This window comes from Mauremys mutica, chromosome 10 (genome assembly GCF_020497125.1).
Source record: "Mauremys mutica isolate MM-2020 ecotype Southern chromosome 10, ASM2049712v1, whole genome shotgun sequence".
Lineage (NCBI taxonomy): Eukaryota > Metazoa > Chordata > Testudines > Geoemydidae > Mauremys > Mauremys mutica.
In genome coordinates, this window is record NC_059081.1 from 9,663,859 (window position 1) to 9,683,951 (window position 20,093).

General features: G+C 48.8%; 1 protein-coding gene across 1 annotated transcript in view; it reads right to left on the reverse strand.

Annotated features, from left to right (window-relative positions):
• LOC123343351 overlaps positions 1-20,093 on the reverse strand; it is a 90,730-nt gene extending 70,637 nt beyond the window's left edge. The window contains exon 1 of the mRNA XM_044978426.1: positions 19,979-20,093. The gene's annotated coding sequence lies outside the window, so the exon portion shown is untranslated. The remainder of the gene's footprint in view (positions 1-19,978) is intronic.

A 20,093-nucleotide genomic window follows, 5' to 3' on the forward strand; every position in this document is an offset into this window, starting at 1 on the left:
AAAATAAAATCAGTGCAGTCCCATCGGATCCTGTCCTTAGTGGATGGTAATTAAAATCTATGGTTCAAATTCAACCCTGGCATAACTCCACTGAAGCCAGGGCAGTTAAACCCATTGGTCCCTTCTAATAATTGTGGTGCCATGGCAACGAATAGCCGCAGCCACAACAAAGAGGGGAAAAATCTATTTAGAAGTGAGGCTTTTTCTTCCTGACTCTTTGTCACATGGAATGGTGCCGCTGGCCTGCTGCCAGTCTCAAAAGCTCCGGGCATTTCTATGCAGGGCCCCTCCGCCAGTCACCCAGGAGCACTTGTGGAATCCATTTGCCCTTTCTGAGCAAAGCACACGCTCTTGCCATTGCCCCGTTCTTTGGGGCTGCTGGACCTCTGCCAGCTCCCCTCTCTGCTACAAACCCCACAATGTGCCTGCCACCCACCTCCGCTGTGCACTCACCTTTCCCTCTGTGCTACACACCACCCCTTCGGCATGCTCTCTGCTGTGCTCCTACAAACGCACCTGCCCCCAGACCCTGCGACACACCCGCAAGGGAACAGGCCACGAAAAGACGAGAGTCTGCCAAAAACACGATGGGGGGGGGTAAGGGTTAGTCTCCACTGCTGCCCACAGACACCCTGGAGAGTAACCTCGCAGGGGTCTGGCTGTTTAGGTGTGATACCTGACTTACAGTAGGGCTGGACTTGGGCACCTCTTTCAGGAACAGTCATTGCTCAGAACCACCTGCCGCCATGCCAGGCCTTCCTCTGAGGTGCCAACACCGCGCTCTGAGGCAGCTCAGCTGGGCTCAGAGGTGCCCTCCAATCAGATGGAGGAAGTGCTGTGTCAAGCACAGAGACAGCACATCCTTCTTCACTGCGGGGGCCCCGTGTCCAGCTAATCAGCCACGCCGGCATGGGATGAGAGCGTCGCCGCAGGCCGGGTACCCCGGGAGGTGATTAATGAGCGAACACAGGCACAGAGAGGAGGTGAGAGGCAGAGACGATGCGTAACTCTTGATGGGGGGGCACAATTTAAAGGGGGGCACGTGACTGCCCCACGTGTCGCCTCTAGGCTGAGGAGCAGCAGCAGAGCCAGGAGCGCCAGGGCAGCGGCGAGTGAGCACCTCAGGGAGCATCTCATGGCAGCTGGGCTCGGCAGGCGGGGGCCAGCTGCGAGGGCATCGCCAGCAAGCACTGGGCTCCTTCAGGGGAGAGGCAAGAGCGCATCAGGGTGCAGCTCGGAGCTGTGCTGCCCATCCTGCCTGGGGAGTGCCCGGCCGTGCAGAGGTGGCCAGGCTTGGGGAGCAGGGCAGGGAGGGTTGCTGGGCAGCCAGCCAGCGCTCCAGCTCCCACAGCACGGAGAGCCAGGGCCCTGACTGGGCCGGACGGCTCCACCCAGCTTCCGATCTGCCAGCTCCTGGCAGGAGGTGATGATTTTCAAACTAGGGGGGTGCGCCCCACAGTTTGAAAACCTCTGTGCTGAATGGAAGGCAGAAATTGGGGGTGCGGTCACATGACCCCACATGCCTCCCCACAAGTCACTTCTGGTGAGAGGAATGTAGAGGCCTGGGCTGAAGGGCGAAGGGTACAGCAGATGGGGAGAGGGCAGGACAGCACTGCAGATAAGACAGGGGCAAGTGAGATGGAGGAGCTGCCTCCTTCCACCAATAAACAGCAGGGAGGATGCAGCGTGGCCTCCGGGGCCCACCAGGAGAGAGAGAGAGAGAGAGAGTGTGTGTCTGTGTAGAAGCCTGATACAAACAAATGGCTCTGGGAGGTGAAGGAGGAGGAGAGGGGCAAGTTTTCTTATTTCATATGCCTCCACCTGGAGCCATAGCAGCAGGCAGGACCTGGGCGCTCACCTCTCGTCCCCACCCCAACCTGCCACCAGCTCCATGTTCCTGCCTGGGCCAGTACTGTGAACACAGGGAGCCGCCTCAGCAGTGGGAGAGGTGGGAAATGCATGTGCACCCTGGGTGATTTTATGTGATCTTAATGGGAATAACTGGCCTCAAGAAGTATGCAGCTGGGCCACCAGAACCCACGAAGGCCCCCTCCCCTCCCTGCAGTTGTCTTGTTGGGGATGGGACCCCTAGCCTGTAATCCCCACTCCGGGGCAGCTTCAGGGGGGATTTCCAGTGTTGCTTACAGAGGGGTAAATGGAGGCACTGGGAGGTGCTGTGTCTTACTATAATAATATAGGGTCTGATCCAGCCCTCCGGGAAATCAAAGCAGATCTGGCCATAGACTTCAGCGGGAGTACAATGTGTTGCAAAGCGATAATGTGGCAGTGCTGGAGAGTCCCACCTCCCCTGGGTGATTACATTGCCCAACCCTTCCCACAAAAAGCCAGGTAGGGATGCATCTCCCCCCATCAACAAGTGGAAGGACAGTCTAGTCCAGTCCAGTGATTATGTGCCTAGCCTAGGATTGGGAGATGTGGGTTCAAATCCCTGCTCTGCTATGGATTTCCATATGACCTTGGGCAAGTCTCTCCGTGCCTCAGTTTCCCATCTATAAAATGGGGATAGTAGCATAGCCCTAACTCCCAGGGCTGTGGGAAAAACATGTTAAAGAGTCTGACATGCTCCAATACTGTGGTGACAGCAGCTCTTTAAGTGCCCACAGTCTTTTAGGACCCATCCTTTTCTCAACTTTCAGGTTACAACTGGCTGTTTTTACGTAGGTCAGAGTTGCTGGACATCTGTAAATTGCACATGGGTAAAATAAGGTCTTCTTTTTTAAGGATGAGTTTAGGTTCCAGCCATTCTCTGTACTCAATTCTCTCTAATCCGCCCTGTGCCTCTCTTATTACACGTTCTGCACTTCTTCCATCTGTGGCACTCTTACTGACGTCAATGGAATTAGACAGCTGTTAAATTTTGTATGTGGCAAACGCCAGTGCATGGATGTACTTTGTTACTGGGAATTTTTACATATTAGCATAATTTATAACACAATGTCTATGTTTTCATATGTAGGTAATCTAATGAAGATTATCTATGTTATTTTTACTGCATAATTACATATGAGAGGAAAGAGAGTCCAGTGGATAGAGCCTAGGACCGGGATTCAGCAGACATGGGTTCTGGTTCTGCCCCTGTTGTGCTGTATAGCATTTGGCAGTCACTTGACTTCACTATGCCTCAGTTTCTCTTGACGGAACAAGATCTAATACCACCTTGCAAAGCACATCGACATCCTCCACCAAATAGCACCATGAGCCAGATTCTCAAAAGGGCTCAGCACCCACAACTCGGGCCACGTTTTCAGAAAAGCTCTGCTCCTATTTCAACACCAAAATAAGAGGCCAAATTTTCAAACCAGCTTAGTGTGTTTGGGGCTTTGGAAACCTGGCTCCTGTTTTGGTGTCCATATGGCAGCTGAGCTCTTTAGATACTCTCACCCATTATGGGGGTGATGCACTTGGAACGCTGACCCCTTCGTACTATTTGCAAGTACTGGGACAGGCAGGTCTAGGCCCACCCAAAACAAAAGGCCCACTCCCTCAACTAAGCCCAGGGCACAAGTGACTACTTGGGACAACAAAAGAGAAATAAGATTGGGAGTGAAGTCAAAGGTTAAAAATGAGGGAACCTGGGGGGGACACTGAGCAGGGAACCCCAGACAGCACCTATGGCTCCTCAGAGGCACCTAAGAAGTAAGCGGACACTGCCATGAGGAATTTTGCCTGGAGACGTGAACAGACAAGGGACCAGAAATAGGCCCACAGCTGCAGAGCACACACACTCCCATCTCCTGTTCCAGCTTCTTCCTCCTGGAGTGATAGACGGCCATCTTGGCCAGTGCCAGGAGGAGGTTGATGAGGAGGTCCTGTGACTTTGTGGGCCATGAATGGGGTGTGCATAAATCAGGAGGTGCAGGGAGAAGTGCAGCCAGACCCTCAGTAAGAGGTTCTAGAGAAGCGGGAAGAGGAGCTACAACGTGATGTTTGCAGGGGTTTGTGAACTGCACTAGGTACACACCTGTACTCATGGCTCTGTGCAGGAGCCACCAGCTAATATCCACAGCCAGCCTTGGAAACAGAGGGGAGTATGGGCTGGCCCACTGGGGTTCCTTGCCCTCCTCAGGTGGTCACAGGTCCTACCACTTGGTGTCGGGGCAGGACACGAGGGTGAAGAAGTGGATGATATGAAACACGAGCGCGTACAGATGTTCTGAGGGCATGGTTCCGAGGTGGATGTTGTGGTGCAGGCTCAGGTGGCATGACAGGTAGCCAGGAAGGCTCGTGGGACAGGGATCCAGTGACTGGAGGGCCAGGGTTGAGAGATGGGTGGGGTGCACCCTCCTGCAGGACCCACTCGAGGACAGCAAGAAAAGCAGGAGGGAAGGCTGCCCTTACTGCTTGGAACACACAACAGGGGACATGCAGGGCAGGCAGCCCCGTGCTCTGGCTGAGCCCTGTGGGGTTTACCCAGTTCCTCTGATCATAGTCCAGGAAGTTTCTGAGTCTGGTGGTACAAGCAAGGCCCATCTTCCACCACACCAAGAGATAACCCCTGTGTGCAGATGTCACAGGGCAGCAGACTGTGTCCCTGTAGAGAGAGGCAGGAGTCTGCTGTGAAACCCCTTTACCAGCTGCTTGAACTTCACTTGAAGGTGCAAGGTAAACTGCTGCTTACTTACCCAAGCAGGTGTATTTACTTAGCACCAACGAGAGAATAAGAAGGGCTTGGAGCCTTTAGGAGACTATGAGGCAGGGCTGTGGGACACTCTAGAAATAGCTAGCTGGGTGTGATTGTTGTTTTAGTAGCTGATAAATCTGCATCCTAGAAAGGGGGTAAGTTTGGCTCTATGTTCTGTGTGTGGATGCTCAGAGCAGGGTGGGGACACTATCTGCATACGGCATTGTGTTATTTTGTATATACTTTGTCCTCCTTCCTACAGCATTTTGGGATCTACAGATGAAAGTGCTACAGTGAGTGATTATGTTATAGTGCTGGTATTTGCTGCTGTGTTTATGGGAGTGTTTCCCCTAACCTGACTGCTAGCTGTATGCAATTCTCCAGCTGGAGTTATGTGGTGCTTTCCACTTCAGCTAGCTGGCACAGGGGAGGGGTGCTGATGAGGGCACTCACTCACACTAGGCTAGCTTAGGTGCTAACTAGCAATAGCTGCTGTACTGAAGACAAGCCCTAATGCTGTATGCTGCTCTCACATCCGCCAGGAGAGGTGTTACATAGGCAGCTTTGAGATCCCGGTGTCCAAATGAATTCCTAAGAGTAAGATTTAACCTGGCTAACTGCATCTGAGAGGCCAAACTCATGGCAGTCAATGAGGAGGCTGTTTGACAATGCTGAGTGAGACCCTTTCTGGGAGTGAGCAGGATTCTCCCACTGAAAGCTCTGGAAACAAATTGGCAGATGGTAACAACCCCAAGGTGTGGGATTATTTACCTGTGCAGGCTGCTGTGGGAATAATGAGGGTTAGTGTGTCTTTATTTTCTTTTACACAATACGGCCTTGTCTCAGACAGGTAAATAATCAGTAACTTTGAGAACAGCTTCCTCACAAGAGTCCTACCTGCCCCTCACCAGTTAAAACCAGCCCTGGTTGACGTCTTGCACCAAGGCTTTAGGTGTCCCTCTCTTCCCCTCTCCCCCACCCCCAAATAAATAGTCTGTGTTTTGCCCAGAGGTGCTGAAACCTTCATGTCCCCTTCCTGCTGTCCTGCCAAAGAGACCCTCTTAATACACAAGCTTTCTGTAGCACCTGCCACTTGGTGTCCTTGTTCACAACACTACATGTGCTCATAGTGGAGTTCATCCTCCTTACTAAGCTGTCTTGAGTAAGAGCTTTCCCTCCCCCATCCCACCCCAAGGAGTGTAATAAGGAGCTGATTGCTGAACAAGCCTTCTCTGGGCTCATCTCTTCCCAGGAACACCCAAATGAACCCCAGGGACCTAAATTCCTCCCTTATAACCCTCCTAAAGTCACAAGCTACCTTCTGCTCTGTTACACTGCTGTAAATCTGGAGGGACTCCATTGGCTACTGGTGAGCCATTGCTGTTACACAGGGGTCGGCAACCTTCCAGAAGTGGTGTGTTGAGTCTACATTTATTCACTCTAATTTAAGGTTTCGCATGCCAGTAATACATTTTAACGTTTTTAGACAGTCTCTTTCTATGTCTATAATATATAACTAAACTATTTTGTATGTAAAGTAAATAAGGTTTTTAAGATGTTTAAGAATCTTCATTTACAATTAAATTAAAATGCAGAGCCCCCTGGACCGGTGGCCAGGACCCAGGCAGTCTGAGTGCCACTGAAAATCAGCTCGCGTGCCGCCTTCAGCACATGTGCCATAGGTTGCCTACCCCTGCTGTTACATCTATATAAATTTGGAGTGCCCTCAAGCTGCTAGTCATACTTCTGAATATGGCTCAGTGGAACTCTGGTGAAGATGAAGTTGGCTTTAGAAAGTCATCCTTAAGAACTCTGTGTTTTACCAATCCTAGACAAAAGGTCGGGTGCTGGATGTTAACCTTTCTTTTGGCGGTGTGGCAGTCACCATCTTGGCTGACACGCCTGGGATTGAAGTGGAGATCTCCAGAGTTAAACATGCAAGCTGTTCACACTCTCTAAGTAGGGTTGTAACAAACTGCTATCCTGTGCCACTGGTAGACCCCGTATACCCCACTCTCCAATAGGTTACAAGTGTACCCTGTAAATCAGTGGTGAGTCCATGCATTTCATCAGAGGGAATCCTGATCTATGCTGACCCTCATCTAAGGCTGTTTTCTGTGGCAACATTTTTATTCAGGTCCAGTTGTGATCCTAGTTGGCTAAGCATAACACCAAATGTTGTCTGAGAAGAATTCCACTTTGTGTCTCAAACATTTACGTCTATGATAAATGCTCTGTGCAGTTAGGGATCTGGTAGCCAATATCGTAGGGTTGCCTTACTTTGTCAGGTTTCATTGTATAGTGTTGTGTTTTCTATTTATTTTTTTAAAACATAAAGTAGTAACCTGTAAAATGGTGGCTCAGCTGCATGTGGCGGGGAGGTGAGGAAGAGGCAGAAGTTCTGAAAAGGGAGGGGTTTTAGAGTCCAAATGTAAATCAACCCGAGACTCCAATGATATCACTATCCTCAAGTGTTCAAAATTCACAAATGTTTAAATAATAATACATTCCAAGTTTTCTATGTGCCTCCTGCTTTTTGAGCCACTGAGATTTGGGTTTTCAAGCTTTCTCCACTACCACTAGAACAGGGGTTCTCAAACTGGGGGTTGGGGAATCCTCAGGGGGGTCACGAGGTTATAACATGGGGGGGTCACGAGCTGTCAGCCTCCACCCCAAACCCCGCTTTGCCTTCAGCATTTATAATAGTGTTAAATATATAAAAAAGTGTTTAATGTGTAAGCGGGGGGGTCACACGCAGAGCCTTGCCATGTGAAAGGGGTCACCAGTACAAAAGTCTGAGAACCCCAGCACTCAGGGCCGGCTCCAGACCCCAGCGCGGCAAGCACGCGCGTGGGGCGGCCCTTTCCCGGGGGGGTGGCAGGCTGGGCCGGCGGACCTGCCGCAGTCATGCCTGCGGGAGGTCCACCGGAGCCCCGGGACGACCGGACCTGCCGCAGGCATGACTGCGGACGGTTCGCTGGTCCCGCGGCTCGGCTGGACCTCCCACAGGCATGACTGCGGCAGCTCAAGCGGACCCGCCGGACCTGCGAACCGTCCGCAGCTGCGGGAGGTCCAGCCGAGCCGCGTGACCAGCGGACCCTCCACAGTCATGCCCGCGGGAGGTCCGCTGCTCCCGCGGCTCCGGGGCGCCTCCCGCGCATGACTGCTTGGGGCGGCCAAAAAGGTAGAGCCGCCCCTGCCGGCACTAGAACCTTTCCTTCATTGGAAAATGAAAGCAGAGATTCTCTCATCACTTGATTCCAGGAGCTGGGGTTTAAGACTTGTGATAAAGCCACAAGAGCTGGCAATATTGCTCCAGACTCCTCCTCAGGACAGCATGGTGGTGAGTCTCTTTGAGGAGAATGAGAAACAAAGGGTAAATGACTGGGCATGTAGGGCAAACCATGAGGGCTGGGTGAGTGTTAACCATTCAAAAAGTCAAACTACACTGAATCTAAAAACCCAGTGTACTGGAAGACTTTTTAGATTAATAGGGTTGTTTTCATGCAACCTAAACTGACTTCTCAATAGTCCCCTTTATACTTGAAAAGTGTTCTGAGCTCTTTAAGGCAGACTGCATAGTTATACTTTTAAAATTGTTTATCATCATCAAAGCTGTTATTAACAGGCAAGGCTTCCATTGTCCTGTTGCCTGTCCTTCCCCGCCCCCTCTCCACACACCCTGCAAAAAAACTTGAATGTCCCTCAGTTAATCCAACCCTTTCTGCATAGGTGCAAGAACTAGGGGTGCTGGGGGAGCTGCTGCACCCCCTGGCTTGAACTGGTTTCCATTATATACCATATATTCCATATATATCACATCAGACACACCATCAGGGGCTCGTACACCTGCACATCTACCAACGTGATATATGCCATCATGTGCCAGCAATGCCCCTCTGCCATGTACATTGGCCAAACCGGACAGTCTCTACGCAAAAGAATAAATGGACACAAATCTGACATCAGGAATCATAACATTCAAAAACCAGTGGGAGAACACTTCAACCTTCCTAACCACTCAGTGACAGACTTGAAGGTGGCAATTTTGCAACAAAAAAACTTCAAAAACAGACTCCAAAGAGAGACTGCTGAACTTGAATTAATATGCAAACTAGATACCATTAACTGTGGTCTAAATAAAGACTGGGAATGGTTGGGTCATTACACCAATTGAATCTATTTCCCTATGTTAAGTTCTCCTCACACCTTCTATGGGCCATCTTAATTATCACTTCAAAAAGTTTTTTTTCCTCCTGCTAACGATAGCTCATCTCAATTGATTAGACTCTGCCTGTTGGTATGCATACTTCCACCTTTTCATGTTCTCTGTATGTATAAATATCTCCTGTCTGTGTGTTCCATTCTATGCATCCGAAGAAGTGAGCTTTAGCTCACGAAAGCTCATGCTACAATAAATTTGTTAGTCTTTAAGGTGCCACAAGTACTCCTGTTTTTTTTGCAGTTTGGTTCAATGGCTCTCAGCGCCCCCACTATACAAATTGTTCCAGCATCCCTGCCTCCTGTATATTTGCTTACGTGCGTCAGTCTGCCTAAAGACACTATCCTAATCTTTCAGATATAAAGAAAGCTGTGAGGGCACCTAACTCCTCAGAGCATAAAGCAACTATTTCCAAAAATATGGTCCAGCCTTAAACGGCTTCCACAAGCAATGCTGGGTTCTAGTACACAGCTTCTATGACTAGTGCTGCTCTATCAAAAAACCCCGTGACCGCACTCTAGCAGCGTACAACTGAACTGTCGCAACAGGGTTGCGGACATAACCAGGGCAGATTCATGCAAAATGAGCAATGAAGATTCCAGTGTGGATCTCCCGGAGCAGTATGGAAAGCTAAAGCCTATCTTGCAGATTCATTTGCAATCAAGACTGTGGTTCAATTCGTGGCCATGCCAATTAAGGTTAAAACTACAACAGAAAAGAATAACAGTGGAGATACATTACATTGTTTTTTGGCATCTTGACATGCCAAGCATTCGGATTGTGTCCTGGGACAAAGACAAACACGGCCCCAATGGTACTATGATATTGACAGCTGTCTGCTAATAGCAGTGGAAAAATCTCCCTGTTGCAGGCAGCACCCTGCACTTGTGTGCAGAAGGTTTGAACTCAGCATCAGCCTTCTGATGCTTTCTCCTTGAGTTGATGGAACAGGGAAATAGCAGGAGGTCTGTATGCAGCAGAGCTCTGAGTGACAGAGGGATTTAGAAAGGATAATCTGCTGGAACAGAGCCTAACAATTCTCACCTGATAGTGTCCTCAGGTGGGTGAGCTGGGGGTGAGGCCTCCCAGTGTTGCAGATCCGTAGGGAAAAGCCAAAGAATCATGGGGGTGTCTGTAGCGAAAGATCAGCCCCTCTGCACCATTCTGTGGCCCCTTTCCTTGGAGCCAGAGTAGCATTGGCAAATCTGGGAGTTGAGCAGAGAATGATGCTGCAGAGAATGGATGGTCCATGGCTGCACCCTCCCTCACACTCTGTGGAGCCACTTTGCTTCATTCAGAGCCCAAGAGGAGGGATTTCTGCAGGCTCCTAGGGGAAGGGAAGGAGATGATGATACAGAGGTTCTACTCCACTCCCTGTTCCCCCAGGGCAATCTGCCAGAGCTCAGTCCCCTCCATTTGCAGAAGCAGAGGGAATGAGCCAGGCCAATCTTCCCTGGTCTACACCTGGTCTTTGTACAGCACACGTACTTGGTGCCTATGAAAAAAAAATTGTCTAGAGATGTACAATTTGAGAACAAATCTGACGCTGCTGTGTTCTTCCCACACCCTGATTAACCACCAGATGTAATTAGTGATTCAAGTGGTGTGTGTAAAGTAGTTCTTCACATGCTTGTTTGTTTTTCTGTTGGAAAAGCATTTGTACTCCTCCTTTGTCCCCTGACGTAACTCTGGCACCATCAAAGCAAGAACATAACGTATTTTGAGGGTCAAGACCAACATTCTACCAAGTGCCAGTTGGGAGAGGATGAGGAGACCTCTTCAGAGGAGTGCCTAAGAAAAGTATGAGGAGAACACTATCAATCAGCCATGTGCTGTGATGTCTGGTCACTGATTCATTGCCATCTGGATTCCAAGGACCCAGCCTTAATCTTGCTACAAAATCCAGCTGTTCCATTTACTATATATAACTCCTATGAGTCTGCCTTCCCCATCTGGGATGGGGCTAGCTCAGCTCTGGGCCATCTGCATACGTTTGGTTGAAGATATTCCTCAATCCAGGGGTCCCCAACGCGGTGCCCGCAGGTGCCACCGCGCCCTCGGGGGCAACTAAATGCGCCCACGTCCTGGCCGGTGATTGAGCATCCGCTGAAATGCCGCCGAAATTCAGCGGTGACACCTCTGGATGACGCTGTTTGCCACTGACAAGCGACGGCATCCAGAGGCATCGCTGCTGAAATTCGGTGGCATTTCGGCAGATGCTCGACCGCTGCCATGGTCCTTCATCTGGCACCTGCCAGACGAAAAGGTTGGGGACCACTGCCTCAATCAGTACTTTTCTCACATTTCTAAACCCAGCCATTTTACCCATGTGCCATTTCTCGGGCACGCCTCTCTACAAAGCCATGCTGTAACCTGCGGTGATTGAAGACCTCCCCCACCAAGTTCTGGCTGTTGGTTTTTCATAAATCAGGCTATTCAGTGAAGCTGTAGCTATACTGGTCCTAGGCTATTAGAGAGACAAGGTGGGTGAGACCAACTTGGACCAACTTCCGTTGGTGAGAGAGAGAGAGCTTGTTTCATCAACAGAAGTTGGTCCAATAGAAGATATTACCTCACCCACCTTGTCTTTAATAAATCAGACTACGAATTCTGTGACTAAAACTGTCACAACAGATCTGCTGACTGGATATGACACTCTCAACTAATGAGACAATGAGTGAAGTAATCCCTTTTATTGGACCAATTTCTGTTGATGAGAGACAAGCTTTCGAGCTTACACAGAGCTCTTCATTACCTCACCACCTTGTCTGTCTCATGTCCGGGGTCCAACAACACTGCAAACTTACACTCAGTGTCTAGGAAACAGGAGCTATGCCAGAGGGTCTTCTGCTATGTTGTCTCACTGAAATCATCTCTACTGAGTGATACAGTGGCTCAAAGACACTAAGTTACACAAATAACCTTCTCCCGACCATCCTCTCTCCCCGAAGGAAGAACCTGGCACCCTGAATGGAAGTGAGCTCAGCAAGAGTTCTGCCTTGATGATCACATGAATCGCTTGAAGTCAAAACTATTTGGATTGTTAAATGTCTTTTTATATTACGAAGTGACTCCACTTTGTCAATGTTTGGTGAACAAATGGCTCCTGATGTGATGCTCTGCCAAAATTGCTCATGGATCCTTGAAAAGCCAAGAGACGAGTGTGTCATTCCCTGGCATGGCTCTAACAATGTGTTCTGCAATTGGCACCACTGCTATTCACTTCAAAAGGCAGTTCTAGAGGGTCAAGTTCTTCCCTCAATACATATGTGGAACTCCCACTAGCATCTGCTGCAGTTGCATGTTTCTCCTGAAGGGCAGACAGCTCCGAAAGCATGCAGGGAGCGTGGAAATCTAGGTGCTAGACACATTTTCAATCCCTGAAAGATTCATTTGCAAAATATAAATACACAACATGCGACTGAAAGGCTTTGAGTTACCTTTGAGGAGAGGTTAAGGGGAAAGAGAAGCAATTTTAGTAGTTTATTGGACTAAAGCTCTATAGTGGAATCAAACCTGGACTGGACTAAATATACTGTCCCCACAATGAGGTCATCTCTAGCCAGTTGGTCTCTTCTATCTCTAATTTGTTAGATTCATCAAATAGCCAATTAATATTCCAGCCATGACTTCAGTTAGTCATGAGAAAACACCTCCCTCCTTTCTCAGCCCTCCCTCCCCTTTTTAAGTTCAGCTTGGTATGGATGCACTTGGGCGAAAAGCTGCTCGTTTCTGATCACCCCTCCAAGCTTAGGGACAGAAACCTTTCCTGGCCTTGAAAGTGTAGCTCTGTTCTGTCAAAGTGACTCCAGCAATGACCGCCCACTGACTACAGGTCCTAAAGCATGGCTGCTGCCTAACTTTTCAAGGGTCCTGAATGTCTGCTACACACAACTTCTGAGGTTCCTAGCTTTCCATTACTGGCTCATGAACCATCAGACCTTACAACAGTCGCTGATTCCTCTGAGCAACAGAGCTGTCTTGACCCTAAGCAAAGACCTGTTCTAACACATCACGGCCCTTGGACCAATGTAACTTTTGAATCCTGGCCACACAGACACTTTCCTCTTCAAATCTGCAGATACCCTAAGGAAAACCAGGCAGCATGGAGCTGTTGAACAGAACTTGCGTTTGTTAGCTTGCATAAGCATTTCGGGCTGCATCATGCCATCTTAGTGTCATCAATACATTCATGTCACACATTGGGCCATGTGTATATAAGATTCTCTGCATAATTTTTTTTAACCTCCCCTGTATCTGTGGAATGGGTTGGGTGAGTCTCAGTCCAGCTCCCTACTGGACTAATGTCCACAGAAATGATACCCTTGTGTGAAGTCTCCTCAGAGGCCAAGAACTCTCTCTGGAGAGAGCTATTCTGGCTGGGGTTGGAGTGCATTGTGGGGGCAAAGTGTGGGAAGTGTGCACTGTTGCTACCCATACTGTACACGCTCTGTGGTGCAAGAGAGGACAATCGCGTAGCTACATCAGTGCTTACTACATATAACTGTACTAAAACCAACCACCCTCCATCTTTCTTCCCCTGCTGCCCAAACTCCAAATGGACAAAAAAATTCCCAGTTAGGCTCTTCAGAAGCAGCAGCCAGAGCAAGAGGAGTCACCTTGGGGAAGTCCATGGTTTCATAATCAGAACCTCCCTTTTAATTATCCCGATCATGAGGCTGAAAACACAGTAATTCAATCAGTGTTAGGGGGCAGTCATGCTGCATTTGTATTAACATAAATGAGTGCTAATGTGACACTGAACTAATCTGATATGACAGCAATTGGCTAATGCTCAATGGTAGAAGCCCTACAGCTAAGCTTGCTCTGTACTTTTCCAGAACAGCTTTCAGCACGGTGGAGAAGATGGCTTGAGCTGAGAAAAGATAGCAATGACTGATGCTTTGAACTCCTAGGGCCCAGCAGCTCATTTTTAGGGGACACATGCTCCTTGGATTCATAGGAACGAGAAGTAATTTATAAAACCCTCCTGCAAGGGCAGATGCTACCCTGCCCTACACTTATCACTCTTTGTTCAGTCTAACTTTGAAAGCACTAAGATCTGGGGTTCCACCACTTTCCTGGAGGGACTTCTGTAGCCAAATACACTGCACTCTCAGGAAGCTTTGACAGATTCAGCCTCAACTTTCCTTTAGTTTCATTGCTTTCCACCCATAATTCCTCCCAGTACCTGTATATCTAATCTTTGGTGCCAACCGCCTTCACGGGGGACTGCTAAAGGTTTTATGGAAAATGACCTGTTTCTATTCTGATGGACTCGATGCTGACCCAGTGGTTCAATGTTGTGTTGCAGAGGTGAAGATGATACAGCCTAGAAAAGAGTGTGAGTGAGAGAGAGTGAGACTACTGCATGGAAGAGTAGCATGAGATAACACGTAAATTCTGGGTAGCCCCAAGCCACTTGGCAACTAACCCATACTCCAAAGCAGGGACACAACCTCATGACTTGTGCAATGACGCAGAAATTAAAACAGACTTATTCCTGATCCTACCAAAATACTGTAATTCACAAGGTGTAATTTTCCAAATGTAAGTTGATTAAACCACATGTCCTTCCCCGCTATGTGTTGGGCATCTCTAAACTATCCTCTTAGAAGCTGCTTGCTGTACACACCACTCTTGCTAGTACACCTCTACCCCGATATAACGCTGTTCTCGGGAGCCAAAAAATCTTACTGTGTTATAGGTGAAACCACGTTATATCGAACTTGCATTGATCTGCCGGAGTGCGCAGCCCCGCCCCCCTGGAGCGCTGCTTTACCACGTTGTATCCAAATTCGTGTTATATCGGGGTAGAGGTGTACTCCTGCAGGATCCCTGTGATCTCTAGCTTAGTGGTATCTCCCTAGTGTTACATAGTTATCCTGCTAACAGTGGAATGTTTGACAATGTGAGAGATGCTGGTGCATCTGTCAGGGTTCACTTATGCTGGTTCAATGCAAAATGGGTTAAATTCACCCCCACCCCACCCCCCATGCAAAGGTTTGGAACAAGAGCTATACGCCACTGAAGTGGTATTTTATGCTGCTTTCTGTACCGTGGTCAGTTTTCCTAATATACCCACCATTGGCCAACCCACTCTCTTCCCCCTGCTTGCCCGCTGGCTCAGGCAACACGCGATCACAGGACTGCCAAACATTCTCCCAAGTTACACTTAGCAGCTCATAGCAATCTTCTCCTCACCCAGTTGGTCAGGTCCTCAGTGGTGCTCTGCTGGTGTAAGGCTGCATGATCTGCCCTTGTTTTCTCTTTGTGCAGAAGCTTGTGAGGGTCCAGAACTGAGGACCCATTAGTCATGCAGAGGAGAGTGGGTTGTTCCAGTTAGACAGCTGCAAAATATGAACTTTCTGTCAAACTAGCTGAAGAGCCCCCCAGATATTAGGAAAATGAGCCTCTTAAGGGAAAGCACCAGCCTGATCATGCAGAGAGGCTAGTGAGCAGGATCAATAAGCAGGAAACCTTTCACTAAGTGCCAAATGTCGTACAGTACTTCCTAGGGAAGGGAAGCGCAAACATTCCTTTCATCTCAGGTAGGGGCCAGTTCTCTCCTCAGTTATAGTGGTGCAATTCCGCTGTAGTCAATGCAGTCACTCTGGATTTTCTCCAATGTCAAGGAGAGAATTTGGTCAGTGTTCCAATGCTGCCTGACCAATTCTGTCTCATTTCTTTGTGGGGCTCCCTCATCTGTCTCCACCTGTTGTCTCTTGTCTTCTAGACTGCACCCCCTTTGGGGCAAACATCCCCTTGTTTTGTTTGTCCAGCACCTACCACAATGGGGCTGTGGCCCACGACTGGCACTCGGGCGCTACTGCGATACTGCTATTGATAAAATAGCATTCCACTGCCGATAACACGTGTATCATGCTCCTTTGCACGTAACCACTGATCTCCAAGCAGGCTACGTAGGCAAGTAGAGATTTGCTATCACCATTTTAGAGCTGGGGAAACTGAAGCAGAGAAGTCTAGAGCCTTGTCCAAGATCAGACAACAAGCCGGTGACAGAGCCAGCACAGAACCTAGAAACCTTGTCTTCCAGGTCTGGGGCTTGATTTCCCTCCTCCCTTCCCGCTCCTCCCATTTTACACCAGTCTTACTCCAGTGCAATTCCACTGACTTCAGATGGCTTAGGGCAGGGGTAGTCAATAGGTGGTCCAAGGGCCAAATCCAGATTGCTAGATACATCTGAACAAACCACAAAATCTTTTTATTTACTTATTATTAGCATTGTTGTTGTTTTGTATTTTCTCTGGCAGCTGGACCTTGACTATTCCTTCACCAAGAAATTTGAACCTTGACAAAAAATAATTGATGACCCCTGACTTAGGGTACGTCTCCATCACAGTGAGAGGTGTGACTGCAGCACATGCGGACATAGCTGAGCTAGCTGTAAATCTAGCTAGCACAGGTGCCCTTAGCACTGAAGCTGCCATAGCGGCACACACTTTACCCTGGGCCTATGCTAAGTACCCACGGCCCCAGATGGGCGTGTACAGTTCATGCTGAAGCGTGTGCTGCTGTGATTTCATCGTGATTGGTACCTGAACTAGTTCTAGGAAAGCTAGCTCAGCTATACTGCCTGTTGCACCTACCCCCTGATTGCAGCATAGAGTAGACATATGCCTACTCCAGATTTACACCAGCGTGAGTGAGAGCTGGGCCAGGCTCCTATGCTCTCAATAAGATACAAGAGAGATGAGATGAAACTTATCACTTAGAAATTACTGCAGTATAACAGAAGAATCTAGAGGCTGTGATCTCAATTGGCACCCCATGGTGCTCAGCACTATATGTTCACAGAGCAAGAATACTTTATTTTATATTATGCTACTGTCTACAAGCCCTGATGGGGGAGCAGGACTCCATGGTGCTCGGTGCTGTACACACATATTAAAAGCCAGGGCTGGCCCAAAGAGTGTTTCTCATGATGAGACAATGACAGCTGAATAAAAGGTGGGGAACGAGGAAGGAGTGTGTGCAAGACAAATGGTGGAAGGAATGCTGATCAAATAGACTGAAATGAGTCTAAGTGGACAAGATAAATACCCCACCAGAGAAAAGAAGCAGTTTTGCATCCTTATTTTTACAGAGAGGGCACTGAGTTGCAGAGTAACTTGGGGCCATATTTAAAAGGAGTTCAGCACCTGCAATCAGGGACCAGATTTTTCAAACAAGCTAAGCTCCCACTTGAGCTGCACCACAAGGGGTCAGACTCTCGAAAGTTCCCAAGAGGCGGTGGGGAAAGCTCTTGAGAGTAGCTAGCTGTAAGTGTTGCGGTAGGAGTTGCTGGATGCTGAGCACTTGGCAAAATCTAGCCTTTTAAAATGGGAGCTGAGCACCTTTGGCAATTCATGTCACCCAGGAAGTCTGGGGTAGCGCTGGGTTTGGGACCTACCTTATTGCTACTTACACTGTTAAACCTCCAATGCAGGGCCCCCTGATTTATTGGGTGGCTGTACAGTGCTTAGCCGGTGGGACTCCTTCCTAGCTCCCACCTCAATACTAATCTCCTGAGCCCCAGTCCTGTCTTAATTGCAAAACCATCCTTCTCACTTAATCATCACACTAAAACAACAACAACAAAAAAACCCTGTCCTCTGTGTGCGGCAACATTTCCCCAAAATGCTCCAGGCATACGGCACTGATAGCAAGCACCGCTATCACTGGGGCTAGTTACTTTAGGAAGCAATCGCAGGGAGTGGGGCAAGTGGCTAAACCACAGACTTAGGGAGCCTAGCCCTCTGGGCTCTATTTCTGGTCTGCCTCCCTCTCTTTCTCTCTCTGCAAGTCACTTAAGCTGCCTGTACTTCTGTTTTTCTATCTGTAGAATGGGAACAATACTACTTTCCTGGTGCACCTGGGTGCTCTGAGCTTCAGTGTTTGTAAAGCACTCTGAAAGCAGCCCGTGGAAGAAATCACTCTACGGGCCTACAGACACTATTGTAATACAACTAAAGAATATTTTGTGCTATTATTTGTAATGCTTTTGGGAGAAAGTATAACTGAGAAATGGAGCAAGTCCTCAGGAAGGGCTGTGAATTGCTGCAGTGTAACTAACAGTGGTAGGACTGGTTTTGCCTGTTTTGTTGACAGAACCTCTTGGGAATTTTGTTGCACCTGACATTTTTCAATAATCCATTGAAACTTCTACCTGAATGGATTCAAACGCACAACCTTGCCAATGGTTCTTGGGTATGACATCACTACACATTAAATAAAGCATTCTGGAGATGAGGATATTTATGAATCAGAATGGCAAATTTCATTAAAAATGACTCACTTGCATCCTGCAGATTTGAAGAGCTAGATGGAAGCTATTCAGCCTTCTTTTTTAACAATAAAACTACTACACATACATGGCAGAAATAATATATTCCATACAGAACCAATTCCTCTATAATTGGACGTGTTCTCTACCCTGCTGATGTGTGAATTCTTAAAGTTGTCTCCACTACTGCTATTAAACAACCAATACAAGCAGAAAATGGTGATGAGGGTTCATTTAAATCGTTATGCAGCATCAGCTTTCAGAAAAGGAGTGGCGTGAGAAAAGTCTTCCCAGACCAATGCATTTTAATTCATCAATGGGAACTGTTATTACCTGTCAGTAACAAAGACCTAGTAAGTACATAATTGGCATGCAGGTTCCCCAGGTATGAGACAGCTACTTGAGCATCAGACGCTTGCCAGCGAAGAGGTGAATGTATTTTGGAAGAGGTACCCACCCCCGCGCAGTGAAACAATCCAGGAGATGGATGCAGAAGTAGCTGGTAATGGCTATTTCACCCAAGAGCAACTGAGAGAGACCAAAACGGAGGAGAGGGAAGCACAGCTAGTGGCAATGGAAAGCAGAAATTTAAACTGATTTTTAAAAAAGCCAACACGCCACCTACCATTTGCTATTTCAAGCCAGACAAATGACTAGGGCAGTGAAGGATGCTCCTGTTTGCTTATAAACCTCTTGTAGCTCCCTGTATCACCCCATGCAGCCATTCGCCTTTGTTGCAGACCTTCTCCGAGCAAGGTGCATTTTTCTGGCTCAACCATCAAGCAGGGCATGGTCAATAAAAAAGCGCCGAATAGGGAAGACGGATTATCTATAAAGTACTGGGTGTCTTTCCAAACCAGACAATTTTAAACCAGAATCTGTACAAATCTAGAGGCTCTTCTTAACCATCCTTTCTACATCAGCCCCCCGGGTCTGAAGAGACCGCAGAAAAGGAAGGGAGGTTACAAGGCATTAACCCATCCGCCCTCGCTGCAAGTACCCTGACCAGACAGCAAGTGTGAAAAATCAGGAGGGGGTGGAGGATAATAGGAGCCTGTATAAGAAAAAGACCCCAAAATCGGGACTGTCCCTATAAAATCGGACATCTGCTCACCCTAGCTGCAAGTCCTCCCGGCAGGCAAGGAGAACATACCGAGGGAGGAAGATGACTTACCCAGCAGGGAGGATATAGCCTTGCAAGTGACAGACTAAGCAGATTCATGCTTTGGTCACTAACTGTCTGCTGTGGGCAGCTGTCAGTTTTCTCCCCTCGCTCACAGCAGGATGAGCTCACGCATTTAACGGAAACTAGCATCGCAACTTCGTAATCCAGGCGTCCAGGAAAGGCGCATCCAGCCCTTCCGCCCTGGCAAAGCCCCCCCAGCCAACTTCGGGGAAACCCAGGAGAGGCGTCCAGCCTCTGGGGCATTTTCACTCCCAAGCAACCCAGCTGCGCTTTTCCTTTTCCTTCCAACCCAGCCCCCTTCTCCCCTTTGCCCGCCACGCTCGGGAGAAACTCAATCCCAACTTCGTGCCTTTGGCCGCTTCTCTGCACGCTCCTGGCCCCCGAGCCCTGCTCCGGAGGCGGCTACCGCACACCCGGCAGGTCTCGGGCAGTGGCCGGGGTGGGGGGTAGATCTCTGGCGTGGCTTGCGCGCCGAGCAGCTGCTTTTCTCATGAACGCAGAAAGGAAACCGAAGTGACACCGCCTGCAACCGTCCACTGCAAGACCCCGTCAGCTTTTGCCAATCCGCCTTTTCCCCTCCCCCCTCCTTTGTACACGCGGCTTTGTTCCCCTCCCCTCCTGCGGCGCCCAGGCTTCATTTACCTGGCGGCTGCCGTGTCTCCCTGGGATGCTTCGCCTTGTGCCTTTGTTGTGCGCGGCTCCTCCAGCAGCAGCAGCAGCAGCAGGAGCAGCACCTCGCCTTGCCCGATGCATCCCC